This window comes from Daucus carota, chromosome 4 (assembly GCF_001625215.2).
Source record: "Daucus carota subsp. sativus chromosome 4, DH1 v3.0, whole genome shotgun sequence".
In the NCBI taxonomy this organism is placed as follows: Eukaryota; Viridiplantae; Streptophyta; class Magnoliopsida; order Apiales; family Apiaceae; genus Daucus; species Daucus carota.
Genome location: NC_030384.2, coordinates 35,546,495 through 35,559,371, shown reverse-complemented (window position 1 = coordinate 35,559,371; position 12,877 = coordinate 35,546,495).

The window sequence follows — 12,877 nt, the reverse complement described above, 5'->3', positions numbered from 1 at the left end:
TCATTTTTTTAAAGAACTTCAAATTTAAGGACTTATTTTTTTTAATATTTAATTAAAAAGGATATTTGGGTAAGTTTTTTTCAAAATTTAAGAACATTTTTAAAAAACAAATACTCCCTCTTTCCCCCTAGTTGTATACGCGGGGGAGCCGCACACACTTTAATGCTCCTTTAAAATATAGTTCTATAGCTTATTTTTAATTTCTTTTATGTATAAAAATTTAACTATCAAACTTTTATTCACTACAACAAAACAGGGTATTTACGACGGAAAGTAAGCCTAGCATCCGTCTGAAGTTCTGAATTTACGACGAAATACTTCCGTCGTTTTTGCTCAATTAGTAAGTTCGGAAAAATGTCACAATTTGATACATGCGTCGGAAGTATTATTAAGCGTCGTAAGTTGTACTTGATGGGACCCACAATTTCACTAAAATAATAGTTAAACTTACGACGCGCATTAAATCCGTCGTAAGTTCCGAATATTCAAGGGAAAAAACCTTAAAAATAAGTAATAGAATCATATTTTATAGAAGCATTGAAGTGCGTGTCAAATAAGGAACGTAATATAAAACAACGCTAAAGAGATTTTTCTTTGATATGATTACCGAAACGGTCGAATTTATATTTTCGCGCGACCAAAAACTGTCGAAAATATATATTCTATGTGGAACGATCGAAAGATACTGAAATCATTTAAAAGTTTTCCAATTCGAAAGTGCAGCAAATTTCCCGTCCCGAATTATTTTTGACCAGAAATAATTTTCGACTAAAATCATGGTCGGAAAAACTGGAGTGCATGATTGGTCAAAAATAAATTTATTTTTGACCGTTTCTGGTCGCTTTTACTATTTTCAATCGAATTTATTTTCGGACGTTTATGGTCGAAAATAGCTTCCGGTCAAAAAAGCGATCGAAATCAGCCGCTTTTCTTGTGGTGTACTCATAATAGTCTAAAGTGACTGTAGAGCAGAATTAAATTTACACAAAATAGTTTTACAAAAGAATCATATTTAAAAAAAAATATTTAGTTCGAGCGTTAAGGAGAGGTGTGTTCAACTCTAATAACACTAATCTATGGATTTTAATGGATTGTATTTTATTTAGATTTCAAGCATTTTCTTGATAAAATATGATATAACTGATTTAGAGTGTTTGGGATTCAAGTACAATGTTTCAAAATCTCACAGGATGATCTCTTGAAATATAGTAGGACTTCGAAAACCATAAAATACACAATATAGACCTACAAGATTCATTATTTTAAGATAGGAAAATGCTAGGTACTCCGAAATTTCTTCCAAAATTTTCTTCACAAATCCTAGTTGGCAATATCTGATTGGTTACACTCAAACTAATCGGATCGGAGCTCCTATATACACATAAACCACCTAATTAAAATCATCCATGTGTCTGCCATGTTATTTGTGAAAAATTTTTGAGATAGAATTTGGGGTAGATAATATATCACTCTTTATGATATCCAAAAAATTCATTGATATCATCATATTTAAATAGATTTTAAATAATTTTAATTAAATATCATAGATTTGCAAATATAATTTAAAATCCTTATTAAATATCAATAGATTTTACTCCAACCATCACCCTCAATTGTTTACACTGGGGGACGGGGGCTCGGCACCCATTCTAATGCTATCATAAAATATAGTTTGATAAATTATTTTGAACTTTTTTGTTCCGAATAAAAATTTACTTTCTAAACTTTTATACAAAAAAGATAAATTTTAAAAAAAAGTTATGAAACTATGTTTTATATGCGTCTTAAAATACGTGTCGAGCCATTAAAAAAATTGTAAAGAAATGAGAGGCACAGAAGGAGTATAGAGGGAGAATAAGATAAATTAAAATCTAAATTAAATAACCAAAGATTTTGATACGTTTTTTAAAATCTAAATTAAATAACCAAAGATTTTGATACGTTTTTTAAAATCTGAATTGAATAACCAAAGGTTTTGATACGTTTTTTAAAATCTAAATTGAATATACCGAAACTTCATAAATGAAAAGAAAATCTTTAAAATCCCAATTGAATATGCCCCGATTCTCCGACCAGATACAGAAATTTCGCCAAAATTCTCAAAAAATTCATTTAAAAGAATAGCTTTTAATATCAAGGAATACCTAAATGCCGCAATTGCCCCTGGACCAATTGCCCAGTTATAAATAAGCCCTCACTCTCATATTCTCAACACGCAGCAGCAGCCATCTTGGGGCAAGCATTTTTTACATCTCCGCTTTCTTTTCGCTATCTTACCAACCCACCACCTTTCTTAATCTCTCCCAATCAGTGGCCTCCTCCCACCCCACCGTCACCACCACCGCACCACTCACCGAGCCAGAGCTTGTTACATCTCCACTTACACCCACCGAATCCCCAGCGGGCCAGCCTGAGCAGCCCAAGTGGCCTGGTTGGCCCGGATACATCGTGTACAGAATAATCGTGCCTGCGACGAAAGTTGGCTGCATCATTGGTAGAAAGGGAGAGGCCGTCAAGAAGCTCTGCGCAGAGACTCGTGCTCGTGTCAATGTTCTTCATGGCCCTGTGATCACTTCTGCTCATCGCATCGTGAGTATCTAATTTCTTAGATCTAGGGTTTTAGTTTCTTTTTGATTTATCTTGTTGTTTATTTTTGTTTATAAGCTTGTGATCTGCTGAGAACCTGTGATTTGTGTTGTTGAAACTGGTGATATATATGGTGCAAATTACTGATTTCTTAGATCTAGGGTTTTATTTTGTTGTCGATTTACTTGTTAGTTTATTTTTGTTTATAAGCATGTGATCTGATGAGAACCTGTGATTTGTGTTGTTGAAACTGGTGATATGGTGCAAATTACTGATTTCTTAGATCTAGGGTTTTGAGATCTAGGATTTTAGTTTCTTTTCGATTTATCTTGTTTATTTTTGCTTATAAGCTTGTGATATGATGATGAGAACGTGTGATCTGTGTTGTTGAAACTGGTGATGTGGTGCAAATTAGTGATTACAATGATAGGGTTTTTATCATAAGGTGCTTCTCGTTTAATTGAAGTGATTGTTGAATTCAGGTGCTAGTTTCCAGTAAAGAAGAAGTAGATGCTGTGTTGTCACCGGCTATGGTTGCGGTTATGAGACTTTCCAGACGAATAAATGAATTACCCGAGGGTGATGAAGATGACATTGAAACATCTCCTGTGTCTTGCTGTGTCCGTTTATTGGTTCCTTCTGGACAAGCATATAGTCTCATTGGTCGACAAGGGTTGATAGTCAAGTCGATGCAGGAGGCTAGTGGCGCCGCAATACAGGTTTTCTCAAGAGGTATATGTTTTGTTTGGAAATTATGTAGAGTATTCAATTCCCTTTAATTGCATAATGTATTATAAGTGATTTGTTGGATTTTATCTTTGGTGATCTTCTAATTAGGTATATGATTTTGGGAGAGATAATCGATATTGTTTTAGTTGGCGAAGATATCTTGAATTGCCATATATTGTGTTGCATAACTATTTATTTGCCTGAGATGTTTAATTTATTGTCTGATTACTTTGATACTTCTGTTTCCTCCGTCCATCATTTATATTAGTAGATGTAGATCCGTGTCTGACCTTTCGTGCCAATTTCTAAGGGCTTCCCTTTAGATTTGCTCACTCTTGCTATATTTGACTGCCATTAATTGGAACCAAAAACTTTAGGCAATGATATATTAATGGTCTGCTCATTTTTTAAGTTGTCTCCGGACTAAGTATCCATAAGCCTAACTCCAGGAATCAATTTGTTTCCACATGCCCATATCCATTATAACTTTGTTCCTGAAGTACAGTTCATCATTTTGCTATGAGTCATCTAACACTAAAGTTCGTGTATAGATGAAGTTCCAGCATGTAATATCGATTCAGATGGCTGGCCCGGATGCAACGTGTACAGATTGATCGTGCCGCTGATGAAAGTGGGCTCCATCATTGGAAAGAAACGAGAGACCGTCAAGAAGCTGTGTGTTGAGACTGGTGCTCGTGTCAATGTTCTTCCTGGGCTTGTGACTTGTCCTCATCGCGTAGTGAGTGCTTCGTTAATTTTTTTCATCTAGGGTTTTTAGTTTGTTCTTGTTTATCTTTATGTGAACCGGTGATTTTGTTGTAGTTGAAACTTGTGATTTTGTGCAAATCAGTGATTATGATGATTTTGTTCTTGATTTTGATTTTGATGTTATTATAATTTTAAGTGATTGTTGAATTCAGGTGGTGATATCTGGTAAGGAGGATCCAGATGCTGCGTTATCGCCCGCTATGGTGGCCGTGATGCGGCTATCTAAGCAGGTAATTGGATTACCCGAGGGTGATGAAGATGATATCAAATCATCAGGAGCCGCTGCTGTGAATTGCTGTGTGCGTTTATTGGTGCCTTCGGGACAAGCCTTTAGCCTGATTGGCAGGCAAGGGGCGAGAATCAGGCCGATGCAGGAGGCGAGTGGCTCTGCAATTCGGGTCCTTTCAAGTGGTATGTTTTGTTTTGGCGATTATGTGGGTAGTATTATGTGGGTAGTATTATGCATTTATGTGATGTTTGATATTCTTGGTGATTGACTAATACATGTTTATACCATGGAAATTTCGAGTCATGCTTAGCTTTTCGTAAGAAAGATCTTTTTCCTCAATTGATATAATGAAATGCAGCCTCACTAAGTTGAAGACAGAGTCAATTTTTTAGCAGGTTAATTAATGGGGTTAGATTGTGTTGCCTGATTATGTATTCGCCTAAGATGTTTCTATTGTCTTATCACTTTGATATGTCTGCTTCCTCCCTTTTAGGAGCTTGTTTGTGCATTCTGAGATGACTACTTACAAAGTTAGAGTTGTTAAATGTGGATGACATGCATGTGATAATTTGTTATAGGGATTCAAAATATTAGATTAGTCGTATTCTCATTTTTTAAATTGTCTCCGGACTAAGTATCCATAAGTCTAACTCCAGGAGTTTATTCGTTCCCACATGCCCATATCCATAATTACTTTGTTAGTGAAGTACAATTGATCATTATACTATGAGTCATCTAACTAAAGTTTTTTGGATAGCTGAAGTCCCAACCTATGTCATCGATCCAGATGAAAAGGTTGTGGAATTGGAAGGAGAAGCCATCAATGTTCTTAAAGCTCTTAAATATGTTGCTGGACACTTGAGAAATTTTTTGGTGGATCACAGTGTTCTTCCTTTATTTGAGAAGAATGTAAGTTTACCTTTGTACACTTGTATAGCTTTATAATGTGTTTATGCTTTGAATTACATTTTGCTACTTGACTTGTGAAAACACTAAATTGTGCCTCTATATAAACTTATTCGACAGACTGATAATGCTGACAAGATGACGCTGAACCCGACTACTCAAGCAGGATCTGATGGTAGTGAATTCTCTCTTTCGGTAAAGCGGGATGCACTGTTTGCTGATCTCGAAAGGAATCAGGACCCTGTATCCTATTTGTCTGGGTGGCCATATAACGGACAAGCGGCTGGACTTCCAGGAATATCTTCTTTGGAGGTTGGACCTACTAATACTCAGCTAGTTACCATATTCTTTTAGGTTTTACTAGGTCTTGTATTATGATTGCTCTGAGTACCATGCTAATGCTAAAAGCAACATATGGTAACTAGCTAGGAAGGAAGAGAAGTGTTTAAAAAATTATGGCTAAAATATTTTATATTTTATGTAGGAATGTATGGGCAGGCAGGACGAAGAACTTGTCGCCAGAAGCTATGGTAATGCAAAATCAATTTCGAGGTCATTCTACTCCCAGCCAGAGTATTATGGACTGCATTATCCATACCGGTGATCAGGATTATGAGGATACCGCAGCTACTGATGTGAAAGGGTCATCCTATGTTTGTTGTTTTTATGTACATTTCCTGTAATATTTTTCTTGTAGGAGTCCTGGTTGTTATATTGAAAAGATAATAGGTCTTAGACAGATGATTATACAATTAGTTTAGGAACCTGGATCGGTTGAGATGAAATGTAGAGATTTAGCTAGCGTACTCTCACCGCCGGTTACCATGTTTGTAATATTTATTCTGATAAATATATTTATTTGAATGTTGTACAAAATATTTTTTTATTAATTTTTAGATATAAATTTATTTTAAATAATATTTAAGTAATTAATCTTTTAGTACCTTATCTTAGCTGATATACAGAGATGGACTTTCATTTATCACACAATATAATCCACATATGACAGATTATGCTACACTGGTTAGTGGAGAGACTTGTTAATTTGTCAAAACCCAATAGATACCATTCATTAACGATTAACTTATACATATAGTTTGACCTATGACGTCAATTGAAATTGATTTGATAAAATCTCTGAGAGATCGTCATTGAGATAAAATGGAATGTTGAAAAACATACATACATATATAATATATTTATACGAGTCGCTACGATTGTTTAGATTATATCGATCTTTATATATAAATTTCACTCCCTTTTCTATGAGCAAAAATAAGTTTTATATATCTATTCATAAAATTACACTTTGCATCCCGTATGTTTCAAACTCGATACAGATTACACCATTTTTATGGATGAACGTTAAAATTGACTGTTAACATTAGTCAAAAGGAAATAATTGCCTTTTCATTCTACAATCCGGCAACTATTCAAAATCGTTCTAAAGCATTACTTCGTCGTCTTAGTAGACCCGGTACGATTCTTCGCGCACGATCACAGAGTGGTGGATCCACACATGTATTTGAATATATTATACTTTGTAATCAATAGAACTGATGAACCGAAACCCAACATTTGAGTCCGTCCAAGCCGTTCTCTCAACCACCCTCTTTGATGGCCTACAAAGGCACATCTCAGCCATGATCCAGATGAGATAGATAATATTTAGGGCTTATAGAAGACCTGTATATGATGAAGAAGGAACATAATTAGGGTTAAGATGCAAAGAGTTGATATATACATACACAATAATATAATCGTTAAAATGCATAAATCCTGTTATATCCTTGAAAATTTTAACGTTAACATCTCAATTGGATGCTAAAACGGACTAAGGGTGTAACTTGAATCGGCTTTGAAACACACGGGATGCAAAATAAAATTTTATAAAGTAGCCATTGATTTTTGGCCATAGAAAAGGGATGCAAAATACAAGTCACTCTTATATATAACAAGCATAGAGAGGATAAATTAGTTGTATATTATAGTATTACTGAATAAATACTAATTATAACATGTAATATAAGTTACATATAAATATTAGTGTTGGGGTTCTGTATATTCCTAACTTTTTTGTAGTTTTTGTAGACCAAATAGTTTATCATTGGATCACAACACTAATGTATGACTGAGATTTAGGGAATAAAATAATAATTTTTATATTTATTTCAACTATCGTATGAGAATTTGTAGAAAACGTATATCTTGCAACTGTAAAAAGGACTATCCCAGTATCGCGTATACATCATTATCACCTACATCTCTCCTAAAAAAACTTTAGTTACAAAAAAATCTCATCACGGTTAATAAGCTTGCAGCACCATCGTGGTTTGCATCAGTATTACATCTCTGAGCATAGCATCACCGCCCGACCGCCATCAGCGACTTCAATTATGTTTATATGTCAGTTGCAAAACATCCAACCCAACTATATCCATCATCGTCTTTTATTTTCATTGTATACATATGTGATACATCATATAATATCTAGAATTTGTTTAATTAGTGCTGATTTTGTAGAACTAAACTTGAGTGAAAATGGGTTTTAATTGAAGAACAGCCGAATGTCCACTTGTTCTTCGTGGATAATGTTTTTTTCCGGAATGCATGTCATCTATTTTAATCAATTGGAGGTGCAACACAATGAAGAAGAAGATCGAAAATCGGTGATGAATGAAGTGGGCAAACAAGGAACATAGAGTCCAGAACTAACTTAGACAAATGAAGATGCAGCACGACGGGGAAAAAGATCGAAAATCGATGATGAACGAAGTGGGAAACAAGAAACATAAAGTGCAGAACTAACACAAAGTATGGAGATAGATACAAAAAACACAGAAGCATTACTGCTACCTTGATTGTAGCTTGCGGTTGTAACTGTTAGAAAATGTAACTACTGCATTTTATATAGTCTATCTAATATTCAACCGTTAGATCACAAATAATGAATGTCTAAGATGTTGGTGTACAATACTACAAATAAAATGTGGTCTCCAAGAAATTTTTCTCATAAAATAAATATTAATAGTTTTATTCTCTATAATTAATTTTTGATACATCCATTTTTTGTATTTTAGTACTCATTTTGGATACTTCCCAATTAACCCGAATATTTTGTTACTCGATGGCTCATCGAGATAAATATAATTCTGACTTTTCAAACTTTTGAATAGTTTGAATCGAATGTAAACTTTAAATTCATAATCTCACACACACATGATTTACCTTATTGAGGTTGCGTACGGAGATAGATATACATCTTTGTCGGTACCAGCCGCCAAGAGATCTGTTTCTCTCACCCATATCTCTCAACTGCCGGGATTTTCTCAAAAAAAAAAATTTCTACCCATATATAGATGAGTCTATCAGGAGATATATCGATATAAAGATAACAATCATATCACTAGTATAATTAGTGTTAATAGTTATCTAAAATTCCATTTCATTTTATAATTAGAACTCATCTAATTAGTTAATATCATCTCCGTTTCGAAATATATGTTGCTTACTTTTTGGCACATATTTTTAAGTGTTTTGACAGCATAGCTAAAATCAGCCGTTAACTTTATAATAAAAAGAAAAATCAGCGGGGTATTTTCGAGAAAACACACATTTTGCTGTATGTATTTGTATGTGTGCACTGGGGAGTGGGGACAAAGCTCAACCGTATTCTCCCCCAAAATGCTGAGCAACTTTCAGAACCAAGCGGATAGACTTATCCATCACCTACCTCCAGCGCCGTCAAAATCGGCGGGTAACCCTGACCAATGGCGCCGGTGAGCTGTGCACATAAAAAGACAAAAATACCTCATTTTATGTTTTTTTTAATAAGTTAATGGCTTAAAATTAACGTCTTTAACGGCAACCAACAAATTAAAAATTGGAGTCAAATGTTGACCACATTTTTGCTATTTTTAAAATTCAGCCACATTTTTTAAAATTGGTGTATAGTTTAGCCACATTCATGTACTTTACTCTAATAATAATCATATATTATTATTATTATTTAAATAATAATTTTACCTATGAGATCAAATGATTAAGAAGTACGTGTCAAAAAATCAAACGACCTATATTTCAAAATAGAGGAACTAATAGAATTTCAAGTTTACTTTAAATAATTTTGGATTTAATTTATTTATTTCAATTAAGTCTCACTTAATTAATATCATATATAAATTCGAACAACATAATTAATTTAAATTAATTCTCCTTTAAGTATCTTGTTTGCGCGACCCTATAGATTATTATACATTGACAATAATTTTATTATTCAATAAGAGCACTCGATTTACCTTTTGTTGGGTCTAGTAGGGTGGTCCGCACCCGAGATTTATTTTTAAAGGTTCCTCATTTAAAACAAAAATAATCATAAATAATGAGCGGCATCTGGTAATAAATACATCATTGAAAGCAAAGTAATAATAACAAATTGGTGATTCGATTAAATCTTTCGTGACTTAAATTTCATGTAATATAATCCTTTTGACATTGATATTATAGATTAAACTCGAGACTTGATTTGTGCACTCTCTTAATAATTTAGGAAAATGCTACATACCCCAAAAAATCACCCCAAATTTTTTTCCCAAATGATATGGCATACACTGATTGGTTGCATTTCTCCAATAATAATGAGACCCCGGCCCCTTGTATATTCATCAATCACCCAATCAAAATCTTGTACTTGTATGCCACATCATTTGGTAAAACATTTTGGGGAAACTTTTTGGGGTCTCTAGCATTGCCCAATAATTTAATAATTATTTTCTTGATCAATAAATAAATCATTTAAATCAAATTGATGTTTGAGCACGACTATGCAAACTATATCAAAAAAAATGAGAAATGAGAAGGTGAATGTAAAAATAAAAAAAATCGTGTTTTATCTAGATAGTGGCAGATCAAGCAAGATTATTAACGTTAATATGTGTATTACTTGGGAAAAGTTCTTGTCCTAACTTGAATTGTTAATTAAATTGGTGTAGGCTCTAGCCGGTTTTGAAACCATTAGAGATATTATTGCTGCTTCACGCCTAGTAGAAAACATGAAGGGTTAATCATTGATGATCCGCTTACTGAATGTTATAAGAGGTTGGGTTGTTCAATAATTCCTATGGACAATGATTCGGAAGACTACAAGATGATTGTGAACTATCTGGAGAAAACTAATGAACCTGTCAAAGTCGGAGATACTGTACGATAGATATGTAGAGGTCTTACTTCCTATTTTATGTATGATAGGACTTAAGCCGCTGATCACTTCCTTTTGTTCTGTTTCAGAGTTACTCTGTCTCAGGCGAGAATATATTTGCTGTTGAAGCGAGTGCTTGCCATCCTTGGAAGAGATGAAGAAGCTTCCAAACAAAGTTTTGCTTTGGTGTGGTAACTACTGGTAAACCGCAGTCATTTACTGATAGACTTTATTGTTTTTCCTGTTCTATGTTGTGAATTCTGATGGTGGTGATGATTTCTGAATTCTGTATTTGACATGTAAGGTACAAGGAGCTCAAATCTTACCCGACACTTGCACAAGAGATTCTTGTAGGCCGTTTGCTGTTCCTGGTTACATGGTGAGGCAGCTCTTTGGTTGCTAATATTGCACCACATTTTCACCTTGTGTCGTTATCTCAGTTCTATTGATTGAAACATTTGGTGGTGTTATAATTTAGAAAATCAATTGTATGCAATACGGGTTCGCTGTTGTCTGATTAGGCCAGATGGTTTCTTGGTTGTTGCTGAAGTAGAAACAGCTTTTGACTTTTTTTCTTGATTCGTTTGTGTAAATAAGTAAAATTGTTTTTAAGAAGCTGAGAATGCTAGCTAGCTTCTCTCACAGATTCTACTTCTGTGTTATTTCTAACCCACTTCTTTACTTGAAGCAAGAAGTCACTATTTTTTAAGTTTGGCCAAATGGCCCTTTTAATAGAACAGAGATCACAAGTCACAACTCCTCGGAAAATAGCATCCTACTGTTATAGCAGCATCTAACCTAGGTGAGGAAGGAATAACTAATCAAATCTGGTACTTTTCGAACATGGATTTTTTTCCTCCCTGATCTCCGTCCCGAACTGGGAACGGGGATCCCCTCGGAGATTCGGGAAATTTTATTTTTAACTAAAAAAAATAATTATATAATATATAATATGCTTTTTAATAAAAAAAACTGCTAACACCTAATATACTAATAAAATGATATTATTTCCTATTTTCAACATCAAATCATATTAAAATTGATTAATAATATAAATAAAAGACAATTTTAAAATTTTAAAGTATATTATATTACAATATAAATATAATCGACCAATAAAAATAAAGATTATTTTCTAATTATAATAATATTATAAAATATATCTATTTTTAATAATTTATTTAGTATAATATATATTTATATTATTATTTTTATAAATATATAATCAGGATTGGGGCGGGGAAACACGAATCCCCGATCCCGCGCTGATCCTTGAATTTTTTTATAGAACTTTCGACGTTCTCCGCCCTCGAAAAAATCCCCGAATCCCCGACCCGAATAAGGCGGGGATCGGATCGGGGTCGAGCGGGGCAAGATGAATGCCCATCCCTACTTTTTTTTTTTGAAACAAACGTACTTGCATTCTCATTAAATAGAATCAATCAACAAATTATCACGAACAAACTCCGGAGCAGTATACAACCACTCATGGATGCCTGACATAGAATGTGTTGCCCGCGCTAACTTATGAGCAACCTCATTCGCAGACCTACTCACAAACTCAACTAGCACATTTTCAAAGTGCTTAAATAACTCGATACAATCAGACACAGTAGTATGGAAATAACCTCTGCCCTTTAACTCTTTACAAGCATCTGCAAGCAACTTTGCATCAGTTTCGAAAATGCAGTACATGTACCCCATCTGCTTTACCCAGGACAAAGCTTCTTTCAAGCTCACAGCCTCCGCTTTGCGAGGTTGCATGCTCACCGGCACCCTACGGTTCCTTGCTCCAATAAATCTACCATTTGCATCCCTTACGACACAACCAACTCCTATAAACCCCTCCCCTTCGAACACCGCAGCATCTGTATTTACCTTCACCCATCCCTGTGGTGGAGGACTCCATCTCCTGGCGCTTGAGTTCATCACCGGGCTGTTTGTAACTCTCTCCTGCTGACTCTGCCGCCATTCCGAAAGCATGTTCCTTGCTGTAGCTTGGACTCCATAGTCAGACACCATCACCTTATCCCAAACCCATTTATTTTGCCTGTACCACAAGTTCCAGCAGATCATGGCAACCAAAGCAAGATTCTCCTTTGTGCAAATATTGAATAACTGATATATTATCTCCACTGCACTTTGTTCGTGATTGATGTGAAGCATCTCCTGGACTCCCAATGTTGTCCACACTGTCCTAGCGAAAGAACAATCAAACAGAACATGAGTATCATCCTCATTCCGAACGAGACACCACGAGCACTTTGTATCTATTTGCACTCTTTTACTGGCTAAATTCACAGCAGTAGGCAAGCAATTTCGACACACACGCCACATAAAAGTTGTTATTTTGCTTTGGTGTGGTAACTACTGGTAAACCGCAGTCATTTACTGATAGACTTTATTGTTTTTCCTGTTCTATGTTGTGAATTCTGATGGTGGTGATGATTTCTGAATTCTGT